We start from the raw sequence: 17,359 nt of genomic DNA, 5'->3' as shown, positions 1-17,359 counted from the left end.
AATATTTCTTTCTAAATTTCTCAATAAGAAATTTTTGGCCTAGGGGTGCCGTGAAAAAAATTCTGATATTCTAGGGCGCCGTAATTCAAAAAAGTTTGGAAACCACTGATATAAAGGGATATTACAAAGAGTTATCAGAGGAATTATTTATTAAAAGAACTCTGTTTAGGACACGTGGGCACTCGCTGAGGCTGGAGGAGAGAAAATTCCATACGCAACGGAGGAAAGGGTTCTTCACTGTTAGGGCAATAAGGACTTGGAATTCCCTGCCAGGGAAGGTGGTAATGGAGGATACTGTAACTGCATTTAAAAAAGGATTGGATACATTTCTGATTGAAAATGATAACAAGGGTTTTAACATTTAAAATATTGACGTTGATAATCCGGTGTAACAGGATTTATAGTTGTTAACTAGTCATAAAACATTACTTCAGCAGGTACATTATAATAGAGATGTGCTGCGGGCATTTTTCGGGTTTTATGTTTTGGTTTTGGATTCGGTTCCACGGTCGTATTCTGGATTCGGACGCATTTTGGCAAAACCTCCCTTTCGAATTTTTGTCGGATTCGGGTGGGTTTTTTTTCAAAAAACACTCAAAAACAGCTTAAATCATAGAATTTGGGGGTAATTTTGATCCTATAGTATTATTAACCTCAATAACCACAATTTCCACTCATTTCCAGTCTATTCTGAACACCTCACACCTCACAATATTATTTTTAGTCCTAAAATTTGCACTGAGGTCGCTGGATGACTAAGCTAAGCGACCCAAGTGGGCAGCACAAACACCTGGCCCATTTAGGAGTGGCACTGCAGTGTCAGAAAGGATGGCACTTAAAAAAATAGTCCCCAAACAGCACATGATGCAAAGATAAATGAAAAAAAAAAAGAGGTGCAATATGGAATTGTCCCTTATATTGTATAAACAGGACATGCACACTTTAACAAACCCATCATTTCAGCGACAGGGTCTGCCACACGATTGTGGCTGAAATGATTGGTTGGTTTGGGTCCCCACCAAAAAAGAAGCAATCAATCTCTCCTTGCACAAACTGGCTCTACAGAGGCAAGATGTCCACCTCCTCCTCATCGTCGGATTCCTCACCCCTTTCACTGTGTACATCCCCCTCCTCACAGAGTATTAATTCGTCCCCACTGCAATCCACCATCACAGGTCCCTGTGCACTTTCTGTAGGCAATTGCTGCTAAATGTTCAGTCCGGACCAGATGTTAGCACTTGCTCCTGACTGCCCTGCATCACCGCCAGCGAGTGGTTTTGGAAATTTTATCCTTTTCCTGGTAGCTCCAGTGGCGGTAGAAAATAAAGGAGGATCTGCTGGCAGGTCACGTTCCGCTTGACTTGACAATTGTCTCACCAGCAGGTCTTTGAACATCTGCAGACTTGTGTCTGCCGGAAAGAGAGATACAACATAGGCTTTAAACCTAGGATCGAGCACAGTGGCCAAAATGTAGTGCTCTGATTTCAACAGATTGACCACCCGTGAATCCTGGTTAAGCGAATGAAGGGCTCCATCCACAAGTCCCACATGCCTAGCGGAATCGCTCCATTTTAGTTCCTCCTTCAATATCTCCAGCTGCTTCTGCAAAAGCCTGATGAGGGGAATGACCTGACTTAGGCTGGCAGTGTCTGAACTGACTTCACATGTGGCAAGTTCAAAGGGTTGGAGAACCTTGCACAACATGGAAATCATTCTCCACTGCGCTTGAGTCAGGTGCATTCCCCCTCCTTTGCCTATATCATAGGCAGATGTATAGGCTTGAATGGCCTTTTGCTGCTCCTCCATCCTCTGAAGTATATAGAGGGTTGAATTCCACCTTGTTACCACCTCTTGCTACAGCTGATGGCAGGGCATGTTCAGGAGTGTTTGCTGGTGCTCCAGTCTTCGGCACGTGGTGGCTGAATGCCGAAAGTGGCCCGCAATTTTTCAGGCCACCGACAACATCTCCTGCATGCCCCTGTCATTTTTAAAAAAATTCTGCACCATCAAATTCATTGTATGTGCAAAACATGGCACGTGCTGGAATTTGCCCACATGTAATGCACGCACAATATTGCTGGTGTTGTCTGATGTCACAAATCCCCAGGAGAGTCCAATTGGGGTAAGCCAATCTGCGATGATGTTCCTCAGTTTCCGTAAGAGGTTGTCAGCTGTGTGCCTCTTATGGAAAGCGGTGATACAAAGCGCAGCCTGCCTAGGAACAAGTTGTTGTTTGCGAGATGCTGCTATTGGTGCCACTGCTGCTTTTGTTGCTGCGGAGGCAATACATCTACCCAGTGGGCTGTCACAGTCATATAGTCCTTAGTCTGCCCTGCTCCACTTGTCCACATGTCCGTGGTTAAGTGGACATTGGGTACAACTGCATTTTTTAGGACACTGGTGACTCTTTTTCTGACGTCTGTGTACATTCTCAGTATCGCCTGCCTAGAGAAGTGGAACCTAGATGGTATTTGGTACTGGGGACACACTATCTCAAGCAATTCCCTAAGTCCCTGTAAACTAACGGCGGATACCGGACGCACGTGTAACACCAACATAGTTGTCAAGGCCTGAGTTATCCGCTTTGCAACAGGATGACTGCTGTGATATTTCATCTTCCTCGCAAAGGACTGTTGGACAGTCAATTGCTTACTGGAAGTAGTACAAGTGGTCTACCGACTTCCCCTCTTGGATGATGATGGACTCCCAGCAGCAACAACAGCAGCGCCAGCAGCAACAGCAGCTGTAGGCGTTCCACTCAAGGATCCATTGGAGGAATCCCAGTTAGGAGAGGACTCGTCAGTCTTGCCAGTGACATGGCCTGCAGGACTATTGGCGTTCCTGTCTAAGGAGGAAATTGACATTGAGGGAGTTGGTGGGGTGGTTTGCAGGAGCTTGGGTACAAGAGGAAGAAGGGATTTAGTTGTCAGTGGACTGCTTCCGCTGTCACCCAAAGTTTTTGAACTTGTCAATGACTTCTGATGAATGCGCTCCAGGTGACGTATAAGGGAGGATGTTCCTAGGTGGTTAATGTACTTACCCCTACTTATTACAGCTTGACAAAGGCAACACATGGCTTGACACCTGTTGTCAGCATTTCTGTTAAAATAATTCCACACCGAAGAAGTGATTTTTTTTTATATTTTGACCAGGCATGTCAATGGCCTTATTCATCCCATGGACAACAGGTGTCTGCCCGGGTGCCTGACTTAAACAAACCACCTCACCATCAGAATCCTCCTTGTCAATTTACTCCTCAGCGCCAGCAACACCCATATCCTCCTCCTGGTGTACTTCAACAGTGACATCTTCAATTTGACTATCAGGAACTGGACTGCGGGTGCTCCTTCCAGCACTTGCAGGGGGCGTGCAAATTGTGAAAGGAGCCACCTCTTCCCGTCCAGTGTTGGGAAGGTCAGGCATCGCAACCGACACAATTGGATTCTCCTTGGGGATTTGTGATTTAGAAGAATGCGCAGTTCTTTGCTGTGCTTTTGCCAGCTTAACTCTTTTCATTTTTCTAGTGGGAGGATGAGTGCTTCCATCCTCATGTGAATCTGAACCACTAGCCATGAACATAGGCCAGGGCCTCAGCCGTTCCTTGCCACTCCGTGTCGTAAATGGCATATTGGCAACTTTACGCTTCTTCTCAGATGATTTTAATTTAGATTAGTAATGTACTGTAGTTTACTGAGCACCACAATGCAGCACAAGACAATGAGCAGTGATACTGAGCACTGATGAGGATACTAGAACTGACACTGAGCAGCAAGATGCAGCACTGGACTATTGTAATGTAGTATACTGGTCACCACAATGCAGCACAAGACAATGAGCAGTGATACTGAGCACTGATGAGGATACTAGAACTGAAACTGAGCAGCAAGATGCAGCACTGGACTATTAGTAATGTACTGTAGTATACTGAGCACCACAATGCAGCACAAGACAATGAGCAGTGATACTGAGCACTGATGAGGAGAATATCAAACCCGAACAAATTTGCCCGACTAGACGAGGAATCGGAGGATGATAGTGAAGAAATGACGGTGCCGGAGGAGACTGCTCCCTCTAGCATCCAGAGGAGCGGTCCCTCTGGCGCAGTTGGGATAAAAGATAGGTACCTAGTCAGATGGTGGTGGTAGGGGATTCTATCATCAGGAAGGCAGATAGGGCAATCTGCTACCGGGACCGTGATCGCCGTACAGTCTGTTGTCTCCCGGGTGCTCGGGTACGGCACATCGCAGACCGGGTAGATAGATTGTTGGGAGGGTCTGGGAAAGACCCGGCGGTCTTGGTGCACGTTGGCACCAATGACAAAGTTAGCGGAAGGTGGGATGTCCTAAAGAAAGACTATAGGGACTTAGGAAAGAAATTTAAGGCAAGGACATCTAAGGTAATATTCTCCGAAATATTACCCGTGCTACCCGCTAGTCCAGGGAGGCAGAGGGAGATTAGGGAGGTAAATGTGTGGCTTAGGGATTGGTGCAGGAAAGAGGGGTTTGTGTTCTTGGAACACTGGGTGGACTTCTCAGTCAGGCGCCATCTCTTTTGTAGTGACGGATTGCACCTGACTGAGGAGGGGGGCAGCGGTGCTGGGGGGAAGGATGGTTAGAAGGTTGGAGGAGATTTTAAACAAGGAGCCTGGGGGGAGGGTTTAGCTAGAAACTACGGGTCATGCAGTGAGAATAGTGGGGATGGCGGTAGTAAACGAAATGGGGGAGAAGTTGGGGGGAGGGTAAGAGCAGGCGGTAAGGTTACTAACATGGGTACTAAAAGAGATTTTACCATAGCACTAACCAATGATGATTACAGGTCATCACTGCTACATAAGGTGAAACATGTCTCTAACGCAAGGGAAAATACTTATCTTAGTTGTATGTATGTAAACGCTAGAAGCAATACTGGTAAAAAGGGCAAACTGGAAATACTTGCAGCAAGCAAACAGTATTATATTATAGGCATTACTGAAACTTGGTGGGACGAATCTCATGATTGGACAGTCAATCTATAGGGCTATACACTGTTTAGGAGAGACAGACTAAATAAAAAGGGTGGAGGGGTGTGTCTTTACGCAAAGCCGTTTTTAAAACCTGATATATACGGGAAGATATTCAGGAGGGGACTGTAGACACTGTCGAGACATTATGGGTAGAAATTGCATGCGGGGAAAAAGCAATAAAAAAGTTAGTATTGGGTGTATGCTATAGGCCGCCTGGTATCAACGCATCTGATGAGGAATTGTTACTAAAGCAAATTGAAAGAGCAGCAGGAGTAGGAGACATAGTAGTGATTTTAACTATCCAGAGATAAACTGCAAAAATGATTCATGTGATACTGCTAGGGGCAATATGTTTTTAAACACACTTAATGATAACTACTTAGTTCAACTAATTGAGGAACCAACTAGGTACAATGCAATGTTAGACCTGTTATTATCAAACAATGGGGATTTGGTATCAGGTATTATAGTAGGGGAACCCATAGGAAACAGCGACCACTATATGGTCACATTCAATATCAGTTTTCATAAACAGCCCTATACTGGCTCAACTAGGACTCTAAACTTTAGCAAAGCGAATTTTGAAAAGATGAGGGTATTTTTCAGGGATATTGAATGGGAAGGTTTGTTTTTAGGAAAAAATACTACGGAGAAATGGGAGGTACTAAAATTCCTGCTAGCTAAAAATACTCTCAAATTTATTCCTACGAGCAGCAAAAAAAGGAATAAAAATCATAAACCGATGTGGCTTAACAAAAAGATAAAGGAACTTATGGGCAAGAAAAGGCGAGCATTTAAAAAATACAAATCTGACGGGGAAGCAGAGTCATTTCAGCACTATAAGGAATGTAACAAAATAAGCAAAAAGGAAATAAGAGCTGCTAAAGTAGAAACTGAAAAATTAGTAGCAAAGGAAAGCAAAGCAAATCCCCAAAAAATATTTTAATACATTAATAGCAAGAGATTAAAGAAGGAGAGTATAGGCACTTTAAAAGACAAGTTGGGAGTCTTAAGCAAAAATTATAATGACATAGCGGACACAATAAATGAGTTTTTTTCAACAGTATTTACTAGAGAGGACCCAATTCAGGGACTAACACATGAGAATATCCCACTGATAGGTACTTAATTAAGCGAGGAAGTAGTCTGTGACCGATTAAAACATTTAAAGATTAATAAGTCACCAGGTCCCGATGGTATTTATCCAAGGGTTCTAATGGAGCTTCACTCTGAACTTGCAAAACCGCTATTTTTGATCTTTAAGGATTCAGTAATATCAGGTATGGTTCCAAAGACTGGCGTATAGCGGAAGTAGTGCCTATATTCAAAAAGGGAAGTAAAGCTGAACCAGGTAATTATAGACCAGTTAGTCTTACATCTATAGTGGGGAAAGTATTGGAAGGTATTCTAAGAGATAGTATTCAGAAGTTCCTTGAAGTCAATAAGGTCATTAAAAAGGAATCAACATGGGTTTATGAAGGACAGATCCTGTCAAATCAATTTACTTGGCTTTTATGAAACAGTAAGTGCAAACCTAGATCAGGGTAAAGAGGTGGATGTAATCTTTTTAGATTTTGCCAAAGCATTCGACACTGTACCACACATCAGACTTATCTTCAAGCTACAAGAAACAGGGCTAGGAAGCACAATATGCACTTGGGTCAAACACTGGTTAGATAATAGGGAGCAGCGTGTTGTGGTTAATGGATCTTTTTCAAATTGGACTGAAGTGCTAAGTGGTGTGCCGCAAGGCTCAGTATTAGGATCGCTATTGTTCAATATTTTCATTAACGACCTAACAAAAGGTCTAGAGAGCATGGTGTAAATTTTTGCAGATGATACCAAATTGTGTAAAGTTATAAATGCGGAGGGGGATGCTGAGTCGCTTCAGAACGACTTAGTTAAATTAGAAGCTTGGGCAGCGAAATGGAGAATGCGCTTCAATACAGACAAGTGTAAGGTAATGCACTGTGGTAACAAGAGCAAAAATAACACCTACCTACTAAATGGGGTAAAATAAGGGGATTCTGTACTGGAAAAGGACTTAGGTGTCCTCATAGATAGCAAAATAAGCAGTAGTACCTGTCACGATCCGGGTATCTGGACGCCATTTCTTACCCATCAGATGCCTCCTAAGGCTGGCTCAGCGCTCCAGGACCGGATCCCATCTGTTATCCTGATGTGTACATTCCTGTATCCTCTCCTGTCACTCTGGGACGCTGTCACAGTAAACGCCATATTACACCTGGCATGGCGTCTCCCGCGGCCTCCGCCGCCGTCCCTGAACTTCTGCATGCAGAGTGTCTGAGTGGCGACTACGTCAGCCGCGGCCTCCGCTGTGTCCGCGTGGTTGGATGTGCATCTGTCAGCCTGGCGCCTCCTGTCTCCAGTGGCCGGCGCCGCCATTACTGTTTTCATTACCACATGGATTACAAACCAAACTTCCCTCCAAGTGTCTGCATGGGCGCAGCCATCTTGGATTCTGTCAGCTGATCATTTACTCCAATCTGTTGTCAGTATTGTTAATCTGCATAATTGCCTAGCCAATCCCTTCCTTGCTGCAGGTATAAATACACTGTGCCTGAGCAAGGAAGGCGTCAGTGCTTTGGTTGTCAAACCTAGTTCCTGTTTGTCTCTCTCCTGTGATTGTCTTCCAGGTTCCAGCTCCTGTCTCAAGACTTCCACCATAGAGACCCGCACCAGCATTCCACCTGCGGTGTAGCCTGACTCTCCAATCCATTGTGGATTCATCTGTTTCCAGCTACAACATTACCTGCTTCCAGCCCAGCTTCCAGCAGAGTACAGCTTCTCTTAAAGGGCCGGTGTCCTTTCTACACTTTACCACTCTCCACCGGTATTATTATTTCTCCGCTCTCAAGTTCTACATTTCAGCTCATATTTCATCGCTCCCAAGTTCATTTATTATTTAACTGGTTCCAGCCAGTATCCACTCCGTGCTAACAACAGTCTGGTTCCAGCCAGTATCCACAGCAGCCGTTTTATCTTCAGCAACCCAGCTTTTCCTGGAACACCAGCTGGTACAATCCTGGGTTATCTCCATTGCTACAGTCGGGCCTGGTAAGGACTTTCCATCTAGAAGATTATAAGAACTATCTCACACTACCAGTGCCCTGTGGCTCCTGCCATCCTGTAGTACCCAGGAACTGTATTTATTCTTTGCTGACTTTTACGTTTTCTTTTACTGCTGCTGTGTTGCGGAGTTGTCATAATAAACATCATTGACTTTTATCCAAGTTGTCGTGGTCACGCCTTCGGGCAGTTATTATTCATGTTACTTACATGTCCAGGGGTCTGATACAACCTCCCAGGTTCCGGTACATCTCAGCCCCTACAACTGAGGCTGCCTCCCGTCAGCTCAGGCCCCCAGTTGTGACAGTAAGCACTGACCTAATGAATCCAGCCGGAGACCAGGATCAAGCGGCCAGGCCGATGCAAGAACTGGCAGCCCGACTAGAACATCAGGAGGCTGCACAGGGCCACATCATCCGCTGTCTCCAGGATTTCTCTACTCGGCTGGATGTTATTCAGACAACTCTCCGTGGATCAGGCGCGTCTGGTGCGTCAACCACAGTGACTCCAGCTATAACCCCACCCACCTTACCCATTTCTGCTCCACGTCTTCATCTTCCAACGCCAGCAAAATTTGACGGATCTCCAAGATTCTGCAGGGGATTTCTCAACCAGTGTGAGATTCAGTTTGAGCTACAACCTGGCAATTTTCCTAGTGACCGTACAAAAATTGCCTACATTATTTCTCTTCTCAGTGGCTCAGCCCTTGATTGGGCATCACCGTTATGGGTGAGGTCCGACACCCTGCTATCTTCTTACACTGCATTCGTCTCAACATTCAGGCGCATCTTCGACGAGCCAGGCCGGGTAACCTCAGCTTCATCCGAGATTCTCCGTTTACGCCAGGGGTCATGTACTGTAGGACAATATCTGATACAGTTCCAGATCCTGGCATCCGAACTGGCATGGAACGACGAGGCCCTGTATGCTGCATTCTGGCATGGCTTATCTGAGCGTATTAAAGATGAGTTAGCTACCAGAGACTTACCCTCTAAGTTAGATGAGCTAATCTCACTCTGCACGAAAGTTGATTTACGTTTCAGAGAGAGAGCAACTGAGCGTGGAAGATCATCTGCTCCAAAATCTTCTGCTCCTCCTCCTCGCCAACTGTCACCAACTAAAGATGAGCCCATGCAAATTGTCCGTTCCCGTTTAACGCCTGCTGAGCGCCGAAGACGTCTCTCCGAGTCTCTCTGTCTTTATTGTGCAGCTCCGTCTCACACCATTAATGCCTGTCCCAAACGTCCGGGAAACTCCAAATCCTAGCTCGCGAAGGAGAGGGCCGGCTAGGAGTAATGATCTCCTCTCCATCTCCTCAAGATTGTAATCTCCCAGTCTCGCTTCAAGTTGCTCAACGTTATCGGAACGTCATTGCCCTCCTGGATTCCGGAGCAGCTGGGAACTTTATTACCGAAGCCTATGTTAAACGGTGGTCTCTACCCACCGAGAGACTTCCTTCGTCCATTTCTTTAACTGCCGTGGATGGCAGCAAAATTTTTGATGCAGTTATTTCTTTAAGGACTCTACCAGTTCGTCTGAGAGTGGGAGTTCTTCATTCCGAACTTATTTCTTTTTTAGTTATTCCAAGAGCCACACATCCTGTGGTCCTGGGCCTTCCATGGCTCCGTCTTCACAATCCTACAATTGATTGGACGACTACGCAAATTCTGGCATGGGGTCCCTCCTGTGCTGAGACATGTTTGTTTAAAGTGTTGCCTGTCTGTTCTTCCTCCCCCAGGTCGTCTGATGTTCCACCTCCTCCATATCAAGATTTCACGGATGTGTTCAGTAAAGCTTCTGCTGATATCCTTCCTCCTCATAGAGAATGGGACTGCCCGATTGATCTCGTTCCAGGGAAGGTTCCACCTCGAGGCCGAACTTATCCGTTGTCTCTGCCTGAGACGCATTCTATGGAGGAATACATTAAAGAGAACCTAGCAAAGGGGTTCATTCGACCTTCTTCTTCTCCAGCCGGCGCAGGCTTCTTTTTTGTAAAAAAGAAAGATGGTGGTCTGCGGCCGTGCATCGACTACAGAGGTTTGAACGACATTACCATCAAGAACCGTTATCCTTTACCCCTGATTACTGAGCTCTTTGACAGAGTTAGCGGAGCTACCATCTTTACAAAGCTGGACTTGAGAGGTGCATACAATCTCATCCGGATCCGTGAGGGTGACGAGTGGAAGACCGCCTTTAACACCCGTGACGGACATTATGAGTACCTCGTCATGCCCTTCGGATTGAGCAATGCTCCAGCTGTCTTCCAGCATTTTGTCAATGAGATCTTCAGAGACATTCTATACCGTCATGTCGTGGTCTATCTAGACGATATCCTCATTTTTGCCAACGATTTAGAGGAACATCGTTTTTGGGTTAAAGAGGTTCTGTCCCGTCTCCGTGTCAATCATCTCTATTGCAAATTAGAGAAATGCGTCTTTGAAGTCAAGTCCATTCCGTTTCTAGGGTACATTGTGTCCGGTTCCGGACTAGAGATGGATCCTGAGAAACTACAAGCAATCCAAAATTGGCCGGTACCCTTAACCCTCAAAGGGGTCCAGAGGTTCTTAGGGGTCGCCAACTATTACCGAAAGTTTATACGAGACTTTTCCACCATTGTGGCGCCTATTACTGCTTTCACTAAGAAGGGTGCTAACCCGTCCAAGTGGTCTGAAGAAGCCATGCAAGCATTTCATCTTTTAAAACAAAGGTTCATCTCTGCGCCTGTTCTGAAACAGCCTGACATCGACTCTCCTTTCATCCTAGAGGTGGATGCCTCCTCCGTTGGAGTAGGAGCGGTGTTATCTCAGAGGGCTAAAGATGGCCATTTACACCCTTGCAGTTTCTTCTCCCGGAAGTTCTCTCCAGCTGAGAGCAACTATGCCATTGGCGACCAGGAGTTGCTAGCCATTAAGCTCGCTCTAGAAGAGTGGAGGTATCTGTTGGAGGGAGCTTCTCATTCAATCACCATACTTACAGACCACAAGAACCTTTTATATCTGAAAGGCGCACAATGTCTCAACCCTCGTCAGGCCAGATGGGCACTTTTCTTTTCCAGGTTTGACTTTAAACTCCAGTTCTGTCCGGGCTCTCAGAATCGCAAGGCCGATGCCCTTTCCCGCTCATGGGAGCAAGAAAATGAGTCAGAGTCTTCAGACAAGCATCCTATTATAAATCCGTTGGCATTCTCCACGGTAGGGATGGACTCTACGCCCCCATCAGGGAAAAGTTTTGTGAAACCGATGCTAAGGAAGAAGCTCATGCATTGGGCCCATGCTTCCCGTTTTGCCGGACATACAGGTATCCAAAAAACCCTGGAGTTTATCTCTAGGTCCTATTGGTGGCCAACTCTGAAAAAGGACGTCTTGGAGTTTATTGCATCTTGCCCAAAGTGTGCTCAACATAAGGTATCCCGCCAGTCGCCTGCGGGGCAACTGGTTCCACTATCTGTTCCCCGTCGACCTTGGACCCATTTGTCGATGGATTTTATTACAGATTTACCCATGTGCAACAAGTTCAATACCATCTGGGTGGTAGTTGACCGGTTCACCAAGATGGCACACTTCATTCCTCTCACCGGTCTTCCGTCAGCTTCCAAGTTGGCTCAAGTATTCATACAAGAGATCTTCCGACTCCACGGTCTTCCTGAAGAAATTATCTCAGATCGAGGAGTTCAATTCACAGCCAAATTCTGGCGAAGTTTATGTCAAGTCCTCCAAGTCAAGCTAAAGTTTTCCACGGCTTACCATCCTCAGACCAATGGTCAAACCGAGAGGGTGAATCAGGACTTGGAGGCCTTCCTCCGCATCTATGTGTCCTCCTCTCAAGATGACTGGGTTCAATTACTTCCCTGGGCCGAGTTCTGTCATAACAACCAGTATCATTCTTCATCTGCTTCAACACCATTCTTCACTAACTTTGGATTCCACCCTAAAGTCCCTGAGTTCCAACCGCTTCCAGCAACTTCTGTTCCCGCAGTGGATATCACCTTGCATCAGTTTGCCAATATCTGGAAGAGCGTACGATCAGCTCTGCTCAAGGCATCGTTCAGGTACAAGAAGTTTGCGGATAAGAAGCGTCGAGCAGTTCCTGCTCTCAAGGTGGGTGATCGGGTATGGTTATCCACGAAGAATTTGAGGTTAAGAGTTCCCAGTATGAAGTTTGCACCTCGCTATATCGGTCCTTTCAAGATTGAACAAGTCATCAATCCTGTTGCTTACAGACTCCAGTTGCCTCCCTTCTTAAAAATACCCAGGACATTCCATGTTTCCCTGTTGAAACCGCTGATCTTGAATCGGTTTCATTCCTCACTTCCTCCAACTCCGAAAGTCCAAACTCAACGAGGCGTTGAGTATGAAGTGGCCAAGATCCTGGACTCACGTCACCGTTACGGTCAACTACAATATCTTATTGACTGGAAGGGTTATGGTCCTGAGGAACGTTCATGGACCAATGCTTCTGATGTCCATGCTCCTGCCTTGGTCCGGAGATTCCATTCCAAGTTTCCTCAAAAGCCAAAGAAGTGTCCTGGGGCCACTCCTAAAGGGGGGGGTGCTGTCACGATCCGGGTATCTGGACGCCATTTCTTACCCATCAGATGCCTCCTAAGGCTGGCTCAGCGCTCCAGGACCGGATCCCATCTGTTATCCTGATGTGTACATTCCTGTATCCTCTCCTGTCACTCTGGGACGCTGTCACAGTAAACGCCATATTACACCTGGCATGGCGTCTCCCGCGGCCTCCGCCGCCGTCCCTGAACTTCTGCATGCAGAGTGTCTGAGTGGCGACTACGTCAGCCGCGGCCTCCGCTGTGTCCGCGTGGTTGGATGTGCATCTGTCAGCCTGGCGCCTCCTGTCTCCAGTGGCCGGCGCCGCCATTACCGTTTTCATTACCACATGGATTACAAACCAAACTTCCCTCCAAGTGTCTGCATGGGCGCAGCCATCTTGGATTCTGTCAGCTGATCATTTACTCCAATCTGTTGTCAGTATTGTTAATCTGCATAATTGCCTAGCCAATCCCTTCCTTGCTGCAGGTATAAATACACTGTGCCTGAGCAAGGAAGGCGTCAGTGCTTTGGTTGTCAAACCTAGTTCCTGTTTGTCTCTCTCCTGTGATTGTCTTCCAGGTTCCAGCTCCTGTCTCAAGACTTCCACCATAGAGACCCGCACCAGCATTCCACCTGCGGTGTAGCCTGACTCTCCAATCCGTTGTGGATTCATCTGTTTCCAGCTACAACATTACCTGCTTCCAGCCCAGCTTCCAGCAGAGTACAGCTTCTCTTAAAGGGCCGGTGTCCTTTCTACACTTTACCACTCTCCACCGGTATTATTATTTCTCCGCTCTCAAGTTCTACATTTCAGCTCATATTTCATCGCTCCCAAGTTCATTTATTATTTAACTGGTTCCAGCCAGTATCCACTCCGTGCTAACAACAGTCTGGTTCCAGCCAGTATCCACAGCAGCCGTTTTATCTTCAGCAACCCAGCTTTTCCTGGAACACCAGCTGGTACAATCCTGGGTTATCTCCATTGCTACAGTCGGGCCTGGTAAGGACTTTCCATCTAGAAGATTATAAGAACTATCTCACACTACCAGTGCCCTGTGGCTCCTGCCATCCTGTAGTACCCAGGAACTGTATTTATTCTTTGCTGACTTTTACGTTTTCTTTTATTGCTGCTGTGTTGCGGAGTTGTCATAATAAACATCATTGACTTTTATCCAAGTTGTCGTGGTCACGCCTTCGGGCAGTTATTATTCATGTTACTTACATGTCCAGGGGTCTGATACAACCTCCCAGGTTCCGGTACATCTCAGCCCCTACAACTGAGGCTGCCTCCCGTCAGCTCAGGCCCTCAGTTGTGACAGTACCCAAAGTAGGACTGCAGCAAAGAAGGCTAATAAGATATTAGCATGCATAAAACGGGGAATTGATGCTAGGGACGAAAGTATTATACTCCCGTTATATAAATCACTTGTAAGGCCACACCTTGAATAGTTTGTACAATTCTGGGCCCCTTAATACAAAAAGGATATCCTGGAGCTAGAAAAGTTTCAGAAGTGGGCAACCAAACTAATTAAGGGTATGGAGACGCTGGAATATGAGGAAAGGCTTGCAAGACTAGGCATGTTTACACTGGAAAAGAGGAGATTAAGAGGGGACATGATCAACATTTACAAATATATAAGGGGACAATATACAGATCTTGCGCAGGACCTGTTTTTGGTTAGATCAACACAGAGAACTCGTGGACACTCGCTCAGGTTAGAGGAGAGGAGATTCCGCACAATACGGCGTAAAGGCTTTTTTACGGTAAGGACGATACGTATTGGAATTCCCTGCCTGAGGGAGTTGTAATGGCCGACTCAGTCAACACCTTTAAGAATGGGTTAAATTCCTAATGGATAAGGATATCCAGGGTTACAGGGCATAATCACGCACTATGGATATTATAAAAAAGAGGGGTTAATCGGAACGGCAGTCAGCAACTTCAGTCAAAATTTTATACAAAATAATCGTGCATAGGAGACCACAAATTGGTTGAACTCGAAGGACAATTGCCTTTTTTCAACCTTAGCTACTATGTTACAATGTTACTGTAGTATACTGAGCACCACAATGCAGCACAAGACAATGAGCAGTGATACTGAGCACTGATGAGGATACTAGAACTGACACTGAGCAGCAAGATGCAGCACTGAACTATTAGTAATATACTGTAGTATACTGAGCACCACAATGCAGCACAAGACAATGAGCAGTGATACTGAGCACTGATGAGGATACTAGAACTGACACTGAGCAGCAAGATGCAGCACTGGACTATTAGTAATGTACTGTAGTATACTGAGCACCACAATGCAGCACAAGACAATGAGCAGTGATACTGAGCACTGATGAGGATAATACTGAGAAGAACTGACAGAGAGCAGCAAGATGCAGCACTGGACTATTACTAATGTACTGTAGTATACTGAGCACCACAATGCAGCACAAGACAATGAGCAGTGATACTGAGCACTGATAAGGATAACACTGAGAAGAACTGACACAGAGCAGCAAGATGCAGCACTGGACTATTAGTAATGTACTGTAGTATACTGAGCACCACAATGCAGCACAAGACAATGAGCAGTGATACTGAGCACTGATGAGGATACTAGAACTGACACTGAGCAGCAAGATGCAGCACTGGACTATTAGTAATGTACTGTAGTATATTGAGCACCACAATGCAGCACAAGACAATGAGCAGTGATACTGAGCACTGATGAGGATAATACTGAGAAGAACTGACAGAGAGCAGCAAGATGCAGCACTGGACTATTAGTAATGTACTGTAGTATACTGAGCACCACAATGCAGCACAAGACAAAGAGCAGTGATACTGAGCACTGATGAGGATACTACAACTGACACTGAGCGCAAGATGCAGCACTGGACTATTAGTAATGTACTGTAGTATACTGAGCACCACAATGCAGCACAAGACAATGAGCAGTAATACTGAGCACTGTTGGGGATTATACTGAGAAGAACTGACACAGAGCAGCAAGATGCAGCACTGGACTATTAGTAATGTACTATAGTATACTGAGCACCATAATGCAGCACAAGACAATGAGCAGTGATACTGAGCACTGATGAGGATACTAGAACTGACACAGAGCAGCAAGATGCAGAACTGGACTATTAGTAATGTACTGTAGTATACTGAGCACCACAATGCAGCACAAGACAATGAGCAGTGATACCGAGCACTGATGAGGATAATACTGAGAAGAACTGACAGAGAGCAGCAAAATGCAGCACTGGACTATTAGTAATGTACTGTAGTATACTGAGCACCACAATGCAGCACAAGACAATGAGCAGTGATACTGAGCACTGATGAGGATACTAGAACTGACACAGAGCAGCAAGATGCAGCACTGGACTATTAGTAATGTACTGTAGTATACTGAGCATCACAATGCAGCACAAGACAATAAGCAGTTATACTGAGCACTGATGAGGATAATACTGAGAAGAACTGACACAGAGCAGCAAGATGCAGAACTGGACTATTAGTAATGTACTGTAGTATACTGAGCACCACAATGCAGCACAAGACAATGAGCAGTGATACTGAGCACTGATGAGGATACTAGAACTGACACAGAGCAGCAAGATGAAGCACTGGGCTATTAGTAATGCACTGTAGTATACTGAGCACCACAATGCAGCACAAGACAACGAGCAGTGATACTGAGCACTGATGAGGATAATACTGAGAAGAACTGACGCAGAGCAGCAAGATGCAGCACTGGACTGTTAGTAATGTACTGTAGTATACTGAGCACCACAATGCAGCACAAGACAATGAGCAGTTATACTGAGCACTGATGAGGATAATACTGAGAAGAACTGACACAGAGCAGCAAGATGCAGAACTGGACTATTAGTAAAGTACTGTAGTATACTGAGCACCACAATGCAGCATAAGACAATGAGAAGTGATACTGAGCACTGATTAGGATACCAGAACTGACACTGAGCAGCAAGATGCAGCACTGGACTATTAGTAATGTACTGTAGTATACTGAGCACCACTATGCAGCACAAGACAATGAGCAGTGATACTGAGCACTGATGAGGATAATACTGAGAAGAACTGACACAGAGCAGCAAGATGCAGAACTGGACTATTAGTAATGTACTGTAGTATACTGAGCACCACAATGCAGCACAAGACAATGAGCAGTGATACTGAGCACTGATGAGGATAATACTGAGAAGAACTGACACAGAGCAGCAAGATGCAGAACTGGACTATTAGTAATGTACTGTAGTATACTGAGCACCACAATGCAGCACAAGACAATGAGCAGTGATACTGAACACTGATGAGGATAATACTGAGAAGAACTGACACAGAGCAGCAAGATGCAGAACTGGACTATTAGTAATGTACTGTAGTATACTGAGCACCACAATGCAGCACAAGACAATGAGCAGTGATACTGAGCACTGATGAGGATACTAGAACTGACACAGAGCAGCAAGATGAAGCACTGGACTATTAGTAATGTACTGTAGTATACTGAGCACCACAATGCAGCACAAGACAACGAGCAGTGATACTGAGCACTGATGCGGATAATACTGAGAAGAACTGACGCAGAGCAGCAAGATGCAGCACTGGACTGTTAGTAATGTACTGTAGTATACTGAGCACCACAATGCAGCATAAGACAATGAGAAGTGATACTGAGCACTGATGAGGATA

Source organism: Pseudophryne corroboree, chromosome 7, assembly GCF_028390025.1.
Source record: "Pseudophryne corroboree isolate aPseCor3 chromosome 7, aPseCor3.hap2, whole genome shotgun sequence".
Taxonomy (NCBI): domain Eukaryota; kingdom Metazoa; phylum Chordata; class Amphibia; order Anura; family Myobatrachidae; genus Pseudophryne; species Pseudophryne corroboree.
This window is presented reverse-complemented; position numbering follows the sequence as displayed.